Here is an 18,269-nt window from a genome sequence, read left to right as displayed (position 1 = left end):
AATCCAACAACTAGCAGACACCAACGACACTCGAGGCTTTTTCAATGCAACTAAAGCTATTTTTGGCCCATCCACTCATGGTTAAGCCACTCTCAAAAGCAAGGATGGTTCAACCATCCTGAAGAGCAGTGCTGACATCAATTCTAGACAGAGGGAGCACTTTGAAGATCTTCTAAATCAAACCCTCTCATTTGACAGGAATGTGATTAACAACGTTCCAAAATAGCCCACTGACGACTCCCTAAGCAAAATACCAACACTTGAAAAAATCAAGGAAGCCATCAAAACCTTGAGAAACAACAAGGCCACTGGACTCAATGGAATAACAGCTGAGGTCTACAAAATTGGAGGTAACCCACTTCATTACCAACTACATCAACTTCTTATCAAGATCTGAATAAATAAAGACGCACCAGCAGACTTTAGAGACTCAGCAATCGTTACCATCTACAAAAGGGAAGGCGATTGATCCGAATGCGGAAACTATCGTGGAATTTCCCTGTTAGCAACAGCAGGAAAGATCCTCACCCGCATCATGAACAACCGGCTCAAGCCTTTAGCTGAGAAGATCCTTCTGGAGGCACAAGACAGTTTTAGACCATCACATGGAGCATCGACATGATCTTCACAATGCGACAACTACAAGAAAAATGTCATGAACAACTTCAGCCTTTGTACATGGCATTCATCGACCTCGTAAGCCTTTGACTCGGTATCAAGGGAACTCCTATGGGATGTCCTATCCACTTATGGATGCCCTGAAAAGTACATTCGAATCCTGAGACTCCTCCACGATGGCATGCTTGCCACAGTCATGGTCAGCAACAGTAACTGTGAGTCTTTTCAAGTCAAAACAGGAGTAAAACAGGGATGCGTAATTGCCCCAACTTTGTTCACCATCTTCATTGCGACAATTATCCACATCATCAAGGACAACCTACCCCCAGGAATCAAAGTTGTCTACAGAACAGATGGCAGACTTTTCAATCTTGCCCATCTCAAGTCCAAAAACAAGACATCCACAAGTTCCCTCATTGAGTTCCGATAAAGTGTTGCAGCTCTCTCAGAAAACCACCTACAACAGATTCTGACTGCCTTCAATCGTGCATCCACAAAACTTGGACTTACCATCAATTCCAAGAAGACTCAGATCATCTATCAACCATCACCAACTGAGACAAATTGGATAAAACCATCATTTCAACTTGGCAAAACAACCCTAGAAAACGTGGATCACTTTCTGCATCTTGGAAGTCACCCCTCCTCCAATGTTGACCTTAATGACGAGATCCAACATTGTCTTAAATGCGCTGGAACAGCTTATGGACGTCTCTGAACAAGAGTCTTTCATGATCATGACATCCGAACAGACACCAAAATGTTAGTGTACAAAGCAGTGGTTATCCCAACGCTCCTGTATGCATCAGAAACCTGGACAACATACCGATGACATCTGAAGGCACTTGAAAAGTTCCATCAATGCTGTCTTCGAAACATCTTAAATATCAGCTGGGAGGATAGAAGAACCAAAGCCCGATCTGCCATCTGGAACTACCTGTCCTGAATGCGGAAGAACTTTCAAAGCCACGATTGGACTCATAAGCCACTTGAGAGCCCATAAATAGATCAACGGAACAAGGACCATCATCCTCGACCTCGAGGGATAACCACAATGACAAGTCGTCATCTTTCAAGAATCACTAGATTCTGGAATGGTTTTGAAAGACTGGAACGTTGCAAGTGTCACTCCACCCTTAAAGAAGGGAGAGAGGCAGAAGAAAGGAAATTATAAACCAGTTAGCCTGATGTCAGTGGTTGGGAAGCTGTTGGAATCTATTGTTAAGGATGAGGTCACAGGGTATTTGGAGACACATGATAAAATGGGCCATAGTCAGCATGGTTTCCTCAAGGGAAGATCTTGCCTGACAGATTTATTGAATTCTTTGAAGAAGTAGCAAGCAGGATAGACAAAGAAGAATTGATGGATGTTGTGTACTTGCATTTTCTGAAGGCCTTTGACAAGCTACCACATTAGGTTGCTTAACAAGTTATGAGCCTATGGTATTACAGGAAAGATTCTAGCATGGACAAAGCAGTGGCTGATTGGCAGGAGGCAAAAAGTGGGAATAAAGGGAGCCATTTCCTCACCACATCAACGTCCTCACCATCAATGTTATCAGGGCGCAGTTCAGGCTTAGTCTTCCTAAAGTCCATCACCATCTCCTTTGTCTTACTGATGATGAACTGCAGATAATTCATCTTGCACCATTTGACAAAGTCCGCCAACATGGCCCTGTATCCTGGTCCACCATTCCTTCATGACTGATTTATTAACCCTCTTAATACCATTCTCCTGCCTTCTCCCCATAACCCTTGATGCCCTTATGAATCAAAAACCTATCGACCGCCACTTTAAATATTCCCAATGACTAGGCCTCCACAGCCGTCTGTTTCAATGGTTAACTGAATGGTAAAGAGTAATTAAGATAAGAATGTATATTGGCCCATAAAATGAGCTAATTTTTAAAGCATTTATAGATTTAATGATGAGATGTAATAACACACTTGCCGGCTGGTGGCATAGTGGCATCAGTGCCAGACTTCAGAGCAAAGGCTCCCGAGTTCAAATCCAGCCAGCTCCCTTGCACGCTTTCCATCCGTGTTGGGTTGAGCTTCGAGCTAGCAACTCGGCGTCATAAAAATAAGAAAGTCTGCTAAAAACGCGCCGTAATGACGGCATCCTGATGACTCCACTCGGAGATAAGGGTTTTCTTCTTCTTCTTCTGTAATAACGCACTGCTCCTTTCATAACTGGGCATCTCCAATGGGACACCACTTGTCAAAGATTTTTGAAATTGGAAGAGTTTGAATGGCTAATGAGATGCAACAACTTGACATTTCAATCAGTTTGCATTGAGTTGGATATTCATGAGAGAATGCGTTGTAAAGATGGAGTTCCATTCTTTCTCAGGAGGTCAGCATAAATTTATCAATAACTTGTATTCATATACTGCCTTTATTGCACTTCATTGCTTTTCAGAGGTTGTTAGAAAATCAGATTTGCTTTACTTACTTCCAACAATACAAGAAGCTGTTTGGTTTTTTAGGTGGCAGCCCCAACAAAGCACTCCCACCTGGTTTAAATAGCAGCTCTGTTCTGTATTTCACTACCTTAATCTGGCTGTTTTGAGGAAGGATTTCTTTAGCCACCGGTAAATCTGTGGAATTCATTGGCAGTGAGAGGGTGAGAGTATTTTATTTTATTTTAAAACAGGGAGAAGGCAGGAAAATGGGGTTGAGGGGGATAGTACAGTAAATCAGCCATGATAGGATGGTGGAGCACACTATGGGCTGAATGGCCTAATTCTGCTCCTATGTTTTATGGAATTATGGTTTTCGCTGTCCATCTGACTGCCCTCATTATCTATTAACTAGATGGCTCTCTAAACTGGGCCCATCCTATCAGAGATTAGCCGCTTGCATAATCTAACTTTTCCCCACACTATGCAGCTCAAACCGATTTGTTTCCTTACATCTCCCTGAGCTGGTAATGCCCCCCTATCACCTTGTGGCTTCTCACTGCATCTACCCCCTCACCTGGTTTCACCTATCACATGCCAGCTTGTATTTATTACCTTCTCTTCATCATCTTATTCTGGCTACATCCCCTTTCCTTTCCAATCTTGATGAAGGGTCTCGGCCCAAAACATCATCTGTTCATTCTTCAGTGTAGATGCTGCCCGATCTGTTGAGTTCCTCCAGCATTTTGTGTTTGTTCCTCTGGATTTTCAGCATCTGCAGAATCTTTTGTGCATATCATTTGCTGTTTATCAAAGTTCACTTTGATTTTCTGCCACGTACTTACACTCTGGGTCAATTGACAAAAGTCAATTAACCTCCCAGCTCCTTCTTTGACAAGTGGGAGGAAACTGGAGCAAACAAGGAAAGCCCCAGAAACCATGCAATCTCCACGCAAACAGCACCCGAGGTCAGGATCGAAACTTGCACCCCGGTGGTGTGAGGCACTGTCACCAGCTGCAGTATGACCACACCACGAAACAGGGAGAAGGAGGTGGAGAGGTTCAGAGAGACAATTCCTAAGTGTTAGGGACACATGGAGGGAATAACTCCCTTACCTGGCACGGCCTGATTGCCATCTTACTCCCCTCTGTCCAGCAATCACCTCAGACTCCTCTCTCACCACTTCCTTTCTCCTCTCTGTGCCGGCCGTCCTGCCTCTCCACACTCAGTCTGGTGCAGGGTTTTGACCCAAAATGTCGACACTTCCTTTCCCCACTCAGCTGCTGTTTGACCTGTTGAGTCATTCTAGCAGATTGCTTGTGGCTCCAAAGAGAATGAAATCCGGGGTGTTTAGAGGACCAGGATTGGAAGAGCACAGAGATTGGAGGCTGGAGGAAGTCACAGAGGTAAGGAAGAAATCATCATATTGGTCTTACTCCATGGACTCATTGAATCTACACTCAGTGGCTACTGTATTAGGTACAACTGTACACCTGCTCATTAATGCAAATATCTAATCAGCCAATCACGTGGCAGCAACTCAATGTATATAAGTGTGCGGACATGGTCATACTCACTCAGACCAAACATCAGAATGGGGAAGAAATGTTATCCAAGTGACTTTGACTGTGTATTGAATGTTGGTGTTGGGCAGGGTAGTTTGAGTGTCTCAAAAACTGCCGATTCCCTTGAGTTTTTTATATAAAAATACGTAATAGTCTCTGGAGTTTACAGAAAATGGGATGGAAAAACAAAAAAGAAGCAAAGAGTGGCAGTTCTGTAAGTGATTTTTTTTAAATTTCAAAATATACTTTATTCAAAAATAAAATTATATACAATAAACCATTCAATAACTTTCCATCCTTTACATACGTTCCCATTATGGTCTGTACATATCCATACTTTTGGTCACCCACGTGGAACTCCAGTTGTTCACCTTACCACATCATTGTTGAGGGGTATACTCCCCGCCCCCCGACCCCTCCCACTCTCACTCCCACGGGTGGAGAAACCTATACTGTGGTCCTTCCCCACTGGGCCCTTGCGGTGGCTGCACCGAGTTTCAGTGCGTCCCTCAGCACGTACTCCTGCAGCCGAGAATGTGCCAATCGGCAGCATTCTCCCACGGACATCTCCATGTGCTGGTAGATCATCAAGTTTCGGGCCGACCAAAGAGCGTCTTTCACCGAGTTGATGATCTGCCAGCAGCACCGGATGTTTGTCTCCGTGTGCGTCCCCGGGAACAGCCCGTAGATCAGAAAGTCCTCTGTTACGCAGCTGCTGGGGATAAAACGTGACACTAGCCCGTCCATCCTCCTCCACACCCCCTTTGCGAACTGGCAGTGTGCAAAGAGGTGGGTCACAGACTCCTCCTCACTGCAGTCCTCTCGTGGGCAGTGGGGTGCGGAGATGACGTTCCAGGCGTACAGGAGGGCTCTGACTGGGAGGGCCCCTCTCACCACCAGCCAGGCGAGGTCTTGGTGCCTGTTGGTGAGATCTGGTGATGAGGCATTTTGCCAGATGAACTGGACAGTCTGCTCAGGGAACCACCCCACTGTGTCCATCACGTCCTTCTCCTGCAGTGCCTGCAGGACACTACGTGCCGACCACTGCCTGATGGCCCTGTGGTCAAAGCCGTTCTCCTGGAAGAACTTTGCTAGGTAGGACAGGTATGCCGGCAACGACCAGCTGACTGGGGCGTTGCACGGGAGTGGGGCCAGACCCATCCTTCGTAGCCAGGGCGACAGGTAGAACCTGGGCACATAGTGGTACTTGGTGCCCACATACCTGGGTTCTACACACAACCTGATGCAGCCACATATGAAGCTGGCCATCAGGGTGAGGGCGACATTGGGGACGTTCTTGCCCCCGTTGTCCAGGGACTTGTGCATGACGGTCCGTCTCACCCGCTACATCTTGGATCCCCAGACGAATCTGAAGACAGCCCGGGTGACTTCCGAGCTGTAGGAGCGGGGGACGGGCCAGACCTGCGCCAAGTACAGCAGCCCTGAGAGCACCTCACACCTGATGACCAGGTTCTTGCCCGTTATCGACAGGGAGCGCCCTCCCCACAGTCCCAGTTTCTGTTTCACCTTGGCAGTCCGCTCCTGCCAGTTCTTGTTGCACGCCTCAGCCCCTCCGAACCAGATCCCCAACACCTTAACGTGGTCAGACCTGATGGTGAAGGGGACGCTGGATCGGTCGGGCCAGTTGCCGAAGAGCATGGCTTCGCTCTTCGTGCGGTTGACCCTGGCCCCCGACGCTAGCTCGAACTGTTCACAGGTGCCAATCAACCTGCGAACTGACCTCGGATCAGAGCAGAAGACGGTGACGTCGTCCATGTACAGGGAGGTTTTCACTTGGGTCCCTCCATTGCCTGGCAGCATCACCCCTCTTATGCCCTCATCCCTCCTGATGGCTTCCGCAAAGGGTTTTATGCAGCAGACAAACAAGACAGGGGAGAGGGGACAGCCCTGCCTGACTCCAGACCTGATGGGGAAGCTGTCTGTTTCCCACCCGTTGACCTGCACTACACTACGGATGTCTGTGTAGAGCAGTCTAATCCAATTCCGGATTCCCTCCCCAAATCCCATTTTGGAGAGCACGTCCGCCATGTACGTGTGCGATATCCTGTCGAAGGCTTTCTCCTGGTGCAAGCTGACCAGGCAGGCGTCCACCCCCCTGTCCTGCACGTAGGCGATGGTGTCCCTCAGCAGCGTGAGGCTGTCTGAGATCTTCCTGCCCGGTATAGCACAGGTTTGGTCTGGGTGGTCACCTGTCCCAGAGCAGCCTTGACCCTGTTGGCGACAGCCTTGGACAGGATCTTGTAATCCACATTCAGGAGAGAGATGGGTCTCCAATTTCTAATGTCCTCCCTTTCCCCCTTCTGCTTGTAGATGAGGGTGATGATGCCCTTCCTCATGGACTCTGACATACTGCCGGCCAGAAGCATAGCGTTGTATACTTCCAGCAGGTCTGGGCCCATCCAGTTCCACAGAGCCGAGTACAACTCAGCCGGTAAGCCGTCGCTTCCGGGAGTCTTACCCGACCCAAAGGAACGGATGGAGCCTGTCAGCTCATCCAGGGTCAGTGGCTGATCCAGACTCTCCCGCTTGCCGTCGTCTAAGACCTGCGTGATAGACGACAGGAAGTTGCGGGAGGCTGTGGATTCTGTGGCCTTTTCGTCGTACAGACCGGCATAGAAGGACTTGCAGATCCTCAGTATGTCGGTCTGCGAGGACGCGACTGAGCCGTCCTCTTCCTGAAGGTTGTGGATCACAGAGCTCCCCCTGTGCACCTTTTGGAAGAAGAAGCGTGAGCACGTCTCGTCCTGCTCCACGGTTCGGACCCTTGATCGGAAGATGATCTTGGAGGATTCGGGGGGAGGTGCTGGGCTTGCCGGCCCTTCACCTCTCGCAATTCCTCCCTGACATCCACCCCCTTCGACTGCAGAAGGAGCAGTTGCTGCAACTCTGTCTGGAGTTTACGCAGTTCCCTCTGCTCCTGCCTTGCCTTCTGGATACCCTTGCGGATGAAGAACCTCTTAATGTTCTCCTTGGTGGCTTCCCACCAGTGAACCGGGGAATCAAAGAAGGCTTTCAAGGTTCTCCAACCTGTGTACTCCCTCTCTAGTTCCTCGATGTTCTCTGGGGTCAGCAGCTTTACGTTCAGCTTCCACGTCCCCCTGCCTGCCTTCTGGTCCTCCCGTAAGCGACAGGTGGCTCTCAGAAGGCAGTGGTCAGAGAAGAACACCGGTGTGACGTCGGTGGACCTGACCGTGAGGTACTCTGACAGGAAGAGGAAGTCGATCCGGGAGCGGATTGAGCCGTCCGATCGTGTCCAGGTGGCTTGCGGCTGTGCTCCACCTGTGGGGGTGCCAAAGGCGTCGCGCAGCTTGGCCGTCTTTACTATTTCCCTCAGGAGTCTGGAGGTACTGTCCAGCCTGCCGGGTCCTCCAGCCGCATCAATGGTGCAGTTGAAGTCTCCAGCCAGAACGACCGGCTGGGACGTCACCAGCAGCTGTGGGAGCTGCTCGAAGACGGCCAGCCGCTCGCTCCGCACGGGGGAGGCGTACACGTTGATCAGCCGGAGCGGAGTGCCCCGGTATTTGACGTCTGCTACCAGGAGGCGCCCCGCAACCACCTCTTTAACTCGGGTGATTGAGAAGTTGCCTCCCCGCAGCAGAATCCCCAGGCTGGAAGCGCGGCAATCATTGCCCCCCGACCACACAGACAAACCTTTTTTCCACCACCGTGACCACCTCCGGTAGTTCTGGAGGTGTGGTAGTCCGCACTCCTGGAGGAAGGTCACGCCGGTCTTTACAGTGTCCAGGTACTGGAGCGTGCTAACGCATCGCCCAGTACTCTTCAAACTTCGCACGTTCAAGCATGCCAATTTAAGGTCTGCCATCATTGTAAGTCTTTTATTTTGGCTGCTCTCCGTCCTCACCCTTGCCATCCTGAGCCTTCATTCCCACCGCCTTGTGAAGTTTTCCACCTTCTGTGGGCTCAGGTACTGCTGGTAGTACTCCTCCGTGTGTGGCCGTTCTGGTTCTGGGCCCGGGGGGTTGTTGGCTTCCTGGGCTGCTTCCCCTTCCGGCTGCTGGGTGCCAACCGTGGCTCTGCTCCCGGATTCCCGGAGCTCGGTGTGTCTGCTGCTCTCTGCCTCCTGTACTTGGGGGGTGGCCAGCAGACTTCCCTCCTCCTCTCTCCTCCTCTCCACCTGTTCTGCCAGCCGCTTCTTCCGCCGGGCTGCTGGCCTCCCCCAACTCCTTCCTCCTCTGAAGAGGACAGGGTACCAGAGGCTGTGTGGTTCCCTGCCCTTTTCTTGCGTTGCTCCGCCTTCTGTCGCTTGGCCGCCGCCTTTTGGGTCTTTTTCCGTTTCACGACCTTCCGTTCGGTTTCCACCTCAGCTGTCCCCTCCTTCATGGACTCCTGCTCGTCGTTTGCCTGGTCCTGGAGGGTCTGCAGCGGGGTGGCAGGTCTTGGGGTGCCTGCACCTTCCTCCCTGGTTTCGTCGTCCGTCCTGTCGGGTGCCTCGTCTGCAGTGCTGGCGGGTACGTCTGAAACTGCCTGGGCCCTTTCAGGGCCAGCACCTCCCCTGGTCGCCTGTGCGTAGGTGCCCCCATGCCTCGGGCAGGCTCTGTACAGGTGGTCAGCCTGTCCGCAAAGGTTGCAGGACTTGGCCTGCGTGCAGTCTTTGGTCGGGTGGCCTTCGGTTTTACAGTTCTTGCACATCACCACCCTGCACTGGGCTGCGATGTGCCCTGCCTTGCCGCAGTTTCGGCACACCCTGGGTTGCCCCGCGTACACCGTGTACCCTCGGTTCCCTCCGATGGCGAAGACGGAGGGGGGGTGGATGACGCCGCCGTTGGAATCCAACCTCAGCTTCACCTTGACCTGCTGTTTGCTGGTCCAGATTCCCAGTCCGTCCTTCACGTCTGCTGGTGTTCCTACGCTCTCCACATACCGAGCGAGGAATGTAAGAACATCTACCACTGGTACGTGCGGGTTGAACTTGTGCACCATGATTGTCCGTTCCTGTTGAGAAGCCGTTGCAAAGAGGGCCTGTGCTTTCAGCAGCGACAGCGGCGCCTCTGTCCCCTTCAGCTGAAGCTGCTGGTACAGCTTCTGCCACCCTGCAGCCTGCCGGAAAGTGACATCGAAGAAACCTGCGAAGTCCTGGACGCAGTAGATGTCGTCCGGCGTAAATCCGCAGCATTCCATCAAGACCTTCCGGATGAAGGTCTCTCGGGTGAAGCCGGTGCCCCCGTTCCGGTCTCGCACTGTCAGCCTGACAGTGTTCTTGATACCCTGGCCTCGAGCCGATGCACTGCTCGCTGCTGCCATCTTCTTCCTCACTGCTGTCGTCGCTGGTATGGGGTGTTAGATTGGAGGCCAATCAGCATTAGGATCCACCCCTGCGTCAGCGCGAACTCTTCACCTCCGCCTTCTGGTCTGATAAGAACAGATACTACACTTGATCTTAGCCAAAAGGCCGAGAAGCGTGAAATTGCCTCAGTAATGAGAGAGGTCAGAGGAGAAAGGCCAGACTGGTTGAAGCTGACAGGAAGGGGGCAGTAACTCAAATAGCCACACATTACAATAGTGGTTGGCAGAAGAGCATCTTTGAAAGCTCACACTGAACCTTGAAGTGGATGGGCTGCAGCAGCAGAAGACCTCAAACCTACAGAGATTGTGACGAGAGTCCTTGCCAAGGATGGTTTGGACCCAAATGCTGGGGTATCCGAATGAAGGTGTAAGTGACATATCAAACTGGATCCAAATACAAAATAAATGCAGGACAATATCACTGGTAGGCTTGCAATTGAGCACTGAACCACAGTTCAGGTATTCCTTAAGTACCCAATTCTTGTCCCTTAAAACATGATTACCAATTAGTGGGACCACCCTGAACCCTTAAAGGGGCCACGTCAGACATCCGTACTCTGGAGAGTTTGAGCATCTAAATGCCGGACCCTGGCACACAGTTGGGGGGCGTCTCGCAACAGAAATACAATCTGTGGCCACTTTATTAGGTACGTCCTGTACCTAATATTGTGGCCACTGAATGTGTGTTCACTGTGTCTGATGTTAAAATTGAATTTTTACATTGCAATAAGGAGGGTGGGTTTGGGTACCAGCTACGACAAGAAGCCTGATAGGTTCTGCATCAAAATGCAAAACGAACTTCAGATGCTGGATGCCTGAAATAAAAACAGGAATCAGGAGGCCAGGCAGCATCTGTGGAGACAGAAATAAAGTTTAATGGCTCAGATAGACGATCAAATTTTGCAATGATTAGATCAGTTTTATTTATCGCATGTACATTGAAACATTTTGTGAAATGCATAAACTCAAGAGGCTGTGTGGATGCTGGAAATCCAGAGTAACACACACAGACAGCCGGAGGAACTCAGCAGGTCAGGCCGCATCTAGATTAGATTAGATTATGAGAACACTCAGTCCTCTTTTATTGTCATTTAGAAATGCATGCATTAAGAAATGATACAATGTTCCTCCAGAGTGATATCACAGAAAACAGGACAAACCAAGACTAAAACTGACAGAAAACCACATAATTATAACATATAGTTACAGCAGTGCAAAACAATACCATAACTTGATAAAGAACAGACCATGGGCACGGTAAAAAAAAGTCTCAAGTCCCGATCAACTCCCGAGTCCCCGATAGCAGGCGGCAAAAGGGAGAAACTCCCTGCCATAAGCTTCCAAGGCACCGACAACTGCTGATGCCTTGGAAGCAACCGATCACAGCCGACACTGAGTCCGTCCATCCAAAAACTTCAAGCCTCCGACCAGTCCCTCTGATACAGCCTCTCAAGCGCTATCCTCTGCCGAGTGCCTTCGACCTATCCCTGGCTGCCGAAACAAGCAAAGCCGAGGATTCGGGGCCTTCTGCTCCGGAGATTCCGGTTACCACACAGTAGCAGTGGCAGCAAAGCGGGCATTTCAGAAGTTTCTCCAGATGTTCCTCCGTACTCTCATGTCTGTCTCCATCAAATCAGAATTGTGCACAGTCCCCTACTTGACAGATTACAGATATCATTCACCAGAGAGACCACGCGCACTGCGTCGCGCCGTCATCTTCTCCTCCTCCAAAATGGAAATGAATAAGCAGTCGACATTCCAGGCTGAAACCCTTCTTCAGGACTGGACAGGAAGAGGAAAGACACCAGAATAAAAAAAGCGAAGTGAGGGGAAGGAAGCGTAGTTAGAAGATGAACAATAAAGCCAGGTGTATGGGAAAGGTAAAGGACTGGAGAAGAAGGAATCTGATAGGAGATGATAGTGGACCACAGAAGGAATGGAAGAAGGGAGGATACCAGGGAGAGGTGATAGGCAGGCGAGGAGAAGAGGTAAGAGGCCAGAATGGAAAAGGGGAGAGAAATGTTTACCAGAAGGAGAAATCAACGTATATGTCATTAGGTTGGAGGCTACCCAGATGGAACATGAAGTGGTGCTCCTCCACACTGAGAATGGCTTCATTGTGGCAAAAGAAGAGGTCATGGACCGACATGTTGGAATGGGAATGAGGATAGCAATCAAAATGATTGGACACCGTGAAATTCCACTCGTGGCAGATAGAACGGAGATGCCCAACAAAGTGGTACCCCAATTTATGTCAGGTTGCACCAATGTAGAGGAGGCCGCATTGGGAGCCCCAGATACGGTAGACGACCCCAGCGGATTCTCCGGTGAAGTGATGTTTCGCCTGGAAGGACTGCTTAGAGCCCTGAATGGAGGTCAGGGAGGAGGTGAATGAGCAGTTGTAGCATTTCAGTGGCTTGCAGGGTTATGTGCCTGGAGGCAGAGTAGTGGGGAGGGATGAATGGACAAAGGAATCATGGAGGGAGCAATCCCTGTAGAAAACGGAGAGTGGGGGGAGGTGCAGGGGGGCAGGAAAGCTATGCTACAGTGAAATATGTTGCTTTGTGTCAACAACCAACGCAGCCAGATGATTGTGCATGGGGCGACCTGCAAGTCACTGCACTTCTGGCACCAATGTGGCATGCCAATAAGTCACTCTGTCTAACCATAACCGTACATCTTTGCAATGTGGGCGGAAACCAGAGCAACTGGAGGAAACCCACACGGTCACGGGGAGAACATACAAACTCCTTGCAAACAGTAGCGGGAAGCAAACCTGATTGGCGATCGCTGATCGCTGGAGCTATGAAGCATTGCACTAACAGCTAAACTGCCATACAACCTAGTTCGTTCCTGATTAGTAGCAATGTTCAAAATTCAATTTCATCTCCACAATTAAAGGAATATTGAGATGATGGTGAATTTATTCTGGAATGGACTGCCTACCAGCTGGAAAGTAGAAACTTGAGTGCATATAAGCTGTACCCTAGTTTCAAGCAATTCTCACTCAACATCTGTCAGCTGTGAGGGTCCAGGGAAATGTGATGTTCCCTGGTGACGATATGAAGTAGCAGAACCACGTTCACAAATAGATTAATGACTTTATTTTATTGGTGACACATTCTCTGGTCTCCAATCTAATAATACCTACAGTCTGGATTGGAAATAACATCTCCTCCTTACTGAATCATCACTGGTGCACCCCAATTTTGCATGCCTAGCCCATTGCTCTACTCTTTCTACAGTGGTGACTGTGTGGCTAGGCGCAGATCAGATGCCATCTATAAGGGGATTGTTATGTGTAGGTGATTGTGATTGTGGCTGTTTTTTTTACTGTAGGGAGGGGGTATTTTGGGGTCTGCAAGTTTTGTTTCTTTTTTATTTTTTGTTCGGGGGGGAAATTGATGACTTTTCTTGTATCAACAGCCATTTCCTTTCTGTATTCAACGTCTGTCTAGAGAAGATGAATATCCATGTTGTATTATACATGCATACTTTGACAATAAAATGAAACTTCGAACATTCAAATTTGCCGATGTCGTTGGTAGAATTTCAGGTGCCGAAGGGGAGGCATACAGAGCCAAAATAAATCAGTGGGTTAAGTGGTGTTGCAACAACAACTTTGACGTCAATATCAGTAAGACCAAGGAATTGATTGCGGACTTCAGGAAGGGAACACATACCAGTCTTCATTGAGGGATTGGTATTGGAAAGTGAAAGCTGTTTCAAATTCCTGTGTGTCAACATCTTTGAAGATCTATCTTGGACCCAACATATTGATGCAATTACAAAGAAAGCATGACAACAGCTATATTTCAATAGGAGTTTGAAAAGAATTGGTATGTCACCAAAGACGCTGGTAAATTTCTGAAGGTGTACCAGTGACAGCATTCTAACTGGGTGCATCATCTTCTGGTGTGGAAGGGCCATCGCATAGGATTGGAAAAAGCTGCAGAGAGTTGTAAACTCAGCCAACTCCATCATGGGCACCAGCCTCCCCAGCATCCAGGGCAGCTTCAAAAGGCAATATCTCAAAAAGGCAGTATCCAATATTAAGGACCCCCGTCACCCAGGACATGCCCTCTTCTCATTGCCACCATCGAGAAGGAGGTACAAGAGCCAGAAGACACACACTCAATGTTTCAGGAACAGCTTCTTCCCCTCCACCATCAAATTTCAAAATGAACAATGAAACCATAATCACTAACTTATTTTTTCTCTCTTTTTGTACTACCTATTTAATTTTTTTAATATATACCTCTTACTGTAATTTACAGTTTTTATTACCATATTTTGCAATGTACAGCTGCTGCAAAACAAGAAATTTCATGACATATTGCAGTGATATTAAACCTGATTCAGATTCGGATTCTGATCTCCGGTTCCCTCATCATCTCCTCCCAACTGTGCTCACTTCTCACTCTGCCTATCAACCTGCCTTCAAGTGCTGCTTCAAATTTCCATTTGATCTCTCCATTTTTAACCTCCGATGTTTTCCAGGGCAGCCTAACATGAACTTGAGCAACAGTTATCACATCTCCTTTTGGAATATTAGGGCAAACATTTAGTTCAATAGTGTCAGGTGATTGGTAAAAGAGATATGAGAGGATCATGGGACAGGAGGCCCAGGGAGAAGGAAAAGGGGATCCTACCTCTCACATTTCCAGCAATCCATACTTTATCCTCTTCTGTTGCTTTCAAATTCATTTGTCCCTTGTTTACCTGCTGCTCTTATCACCCCTTGTCATTCAGTCTCTCCTGGTCTCCAATATACCACAGACATTTCCTCTGTCCTCTCCCTTCCTGCAAAAATAAAACACTTGCTTTGCTCATTCTGATGAAGTGTTGATGCTGTTTCTCTCCCCAAAGACTGACTGACCCACTGAGCATATTCAGCACTTTTTCTAAGTTAGGAATTTTCCTAACCACTCTAATTGTGGCTGTAGTATCAGGCAAAGAGAGCACAGATCATTAGGGAGAGGCAGAGAACCACAGAAGGTCAACATTTCGTGTCCAGACCCTTCATCAGGACTGCCTTCTCTCCAGTCCTGATGAAGCGTTACAGCCAGATTTTTCACAATTGAACTGAAGTGCAATGACTACTATTGTTGTCTGTTCCAAGACTGTCTGGAGCCAACCTCCTGGGAGCAGATTGCCTGTCATTGCAGCCAACCCATTTTGGAGCAGAGTGTAACTGAATCTTCAGTAAATCTGACAAGCATGGTGTACGAACAAGGAGAATACCCTTTTTATAAGGGAGTAATGCACACAAGGTGAACTGACAAAGGGTCTCGGCCCAAATGTTGGCTCTTTATTCCTCTCCATGGATGCTGCCTGACCTGCTGAGTTCCTCCAGCGTCTTGTGTGTGTTACCCTGGATTTCCAGCACCTATAGAATAAGTTGGAGGAACAACACCTTATATTCCGTCTGGGTAGCCTCCGACCTGATGGCATGAACATTGACTTTTCTAACTTCCGCTAATGCCCCACCTCCCCTTCGTACCCCATCCGTTATTTATTTTTATACACACATTCTTTCTCTCACTCTCCTTTTTTTCCCTCTGTCCCTCTGACTATACCCCTTGCCCATCCTCTGGGTTCCCCCCACCCCCTTTTCCTTCTCCCTGGGCCTCCTGTCCCATGATCCTCTCATATCCCTTTTGCCAATCACCTGTCCAGCTCTTGGCTCCATCCCTCCCCCTCCTGTCTTCTCCTATCATTTTGGATCTCCCCCTCCCCCTCCCACTTTCAAATCTCTTACTAGCTCTTCCTTCAGTTAGTCCTGACGGAGGGTCTCGGCCTGAAACGTCGACTGTATCTCTTCCTAGAGATACTGCCTGGCCTGCTGCGTTCACCAGCAACTTTGATGTGTGTTGCTTAAATGTCCAGCATCTGCAGAATTCCTCTTGTTTACCTATAGAATCTCTTGTGTTTATACAGAGAGGCTATCTTTATTACTTCCACAGTCAACAGGATGATACTTTAACAATGGTCTACAGCATTCATCCAGGTTAGTGGTACAGTTATGTGATTTTTGAGCCATATTTGCACTCACCATTAATTCTACAGCCACATTGCCATTCCATGCCCTACACACCAGCCCACCAACCACACTGTACTTTCTCTGCAACTGTAACACGATATTTTCATTTATATTGCGCAGTGTACTGTGACATGGAATGATCTGTCTGGATAGTACACTAAATCTTTTCACTGCATCGTGATACATAGGGCAATAATAAACTAATCACATAGGCAAGTCAACATAAAAGCCAAAGAGAGGGTAGGTAAAAGAGCAAAGATCACTGGGAAGTTAGAGGATTGGAAAGCTTTTAAAAACCAACGAAAGTTAACTAAGAAGTCATTAAGAAGGTAAAGACAGAGTAGAAAATTAAACTAGTCAATAATGATAGAGAGGGTACCAAAAGTTTCTTCAGATACATAAAGTGTAAAAGAGAGGTGAGAATGAACATCAGACTGCTGGAAAAGAATGCTAGAAAGATAGTAACGGGGGACAATGAAATAGCAGATGAACTAAATAAGTATTTTGCATCAGTCTTCACTGTGGAAGACACTAGTATTATGGTGGAAGTTCCAGGTATCAGGGGTCATGAAGTGTGTGAAGATACCATAACTAGAGAGAAGGTTCTTGGAAAACTGAAAGGTCTAAAGGTAAATAAGTCACCTGGACTAGATGGTGTACACCCCAGAGTTCTGAAAGAGATGGCTGAAAAGATCATGGAGGCATTAGTAATGACTTGCCAAGAATCACTAGATTCTGGAATGGTTCCAGAAGACTAGAAAATTGCATATATCACGCACTCTTCAAGAAGGGAGAGAGGCAGAAGAAAGGAAACTATAGCCCAGTTAGTCTGACGTCAGCAGTTGGGAAGATGGTGGACTCAATTATTAAGGATGAAGTCCCAGGGTACTTGGAGGCACATGATAAAATAGGCCATAGTCAGCATGGTTTCCTCAAGGGAAATCCTTCCCTGAAAAATCTGTTAGAATTCTTTGAAGAAGTAGCAAACAGGATAGACAAAAAAAAATTGGTTGACGTTGTGTACTTGGATCTTTAGAAGGACTATGACAAGGTGCCACAATCTAACAAGCTAACTGCTTAACAAGTTACAAGCCCATGCTATTACAGGAAAGATTCTAGCATGGATAAAGCAGTGGCTGATTGGCAAGAGGCAAAGAATGGGAATAAAGGGAGCCTCTAGTTGGCTGCCAGTGACTAATGGTGTTCCATATTGTTCTATGTCGGGACCGATTCTTTTTATGTTATATGTCAATGATTTGGATGATGGAATTGATTACTTTGTTTCAAAAGTTTGTGGATGATATGAAGATAAGTGGAGGGGCAGGTAGTTCAGAGAAAGTAGAGAGGCTACAGAAGGACTTAGATTACGAGAATAGGCAAAGTAATAGCAGGTGAAAATCAGAGTCAGGAAGTACATGGTCATGCACTTTGGTAGAAGAAATGAAAGGGTTATCTATTTTCTAAATGGAGGGAAAATACAACAAGCTGAGATGCAAGGTTAATTTGCAGGTTGAGGCTGTGGTGAGGAAGGTAAATGCAACCTTAGCATTCATTTCAAGAGGAATAGGATATAAAAGCAAGAATGTAATGTTGAAGCTTTATAAAGCAGTATTGTGAGCAGGTTTGGGCCCCTTAGAAAGAATGTGCTGAAACTGGAGAGGGTTCAAAGGAGGTTCACGAAAATGAGTCCAAGTGTGAATAGTTTGTCATATGAAGAGCATCTGATGGCTCTGAGCCTCTATTCACTAGAATTCAGAAGAATGAGGCATGACCTCATTGGAACCTATTGAATGGTGTAAGGCCTGGATAGAGTGGACGTGGAGAGGATGTTTCCTATGGTGGGAGAGTCTAAGACCAGAGGACACAGCCTCAGAATAGAGAAGCGTCCTTCTATAATAGGGATGAGGAGAAATATCTTTAGCCAAAGAGTGGCAAATCTGTGGAATTCTTTGCCACAGACGGTTGTGGAGACCAGGTCTTTATGTATATTTAAATCAGTGGTTGATTGATTCTTGATCAGGACATGAAGGGATACAGGGAGAAGGCAGGAGACTGGGGCTGAGAAGAAGATTGGATCACCATGATGAAATGGTGGAGTAGATTTGCTGGGCCAAATGTCTTAACTTTGCTCCTATACCTTATCGTCTTATGGTCAAGTCCTCTAAAACTTTAAAGAAATAAGTTTTCAGTCCAATTAAATCTTAATATAACTAAATTATTTACTGCATGACTAATGACCTGGCAGTCAATTTGATGTATGATTCTCTTTCTAAGACAAGCTCCATGAAATTGGGCTCTGTGCTTGAGATGAAGTT

The 18,269-nt window shown here is 47.7% G+C and overlaps 1 pseudogene; it reads right to left on the bottom strand.

Annotated features, from left to right (window-relative positions):
• Positions 1-9,897: 9,897 nt before the first annotated feature.
• LOC134346029 (U2 spliceosomal RNA) lies at positions 9,898-10,029 on the bottom strand (annotated as a pseudogene).
• Between the last annotated feature and the right edge of the window lie 8,240 nt (positions 10,030-18,269).

Source organism: Mobula hypostoma, chromosome 4 (genome assembly GCF_963921235.1).
Source record: "Mobula hypostoma chromosome 4, sMobHyp1.1, whole genome shotgun sequence".
Taxonomy (NCBI): Eukaryota; Metazoa; Chordata; class Chondrichthyes; order Myliobatiformes; family Myliobatidae; genus Mobula; species Mobula hypostoma.
The sequence above is the reverse complement of the archived record's forward strand: the minus strand, read 5'-3'. Positions and strand labels throughout refer to the sequence as shown.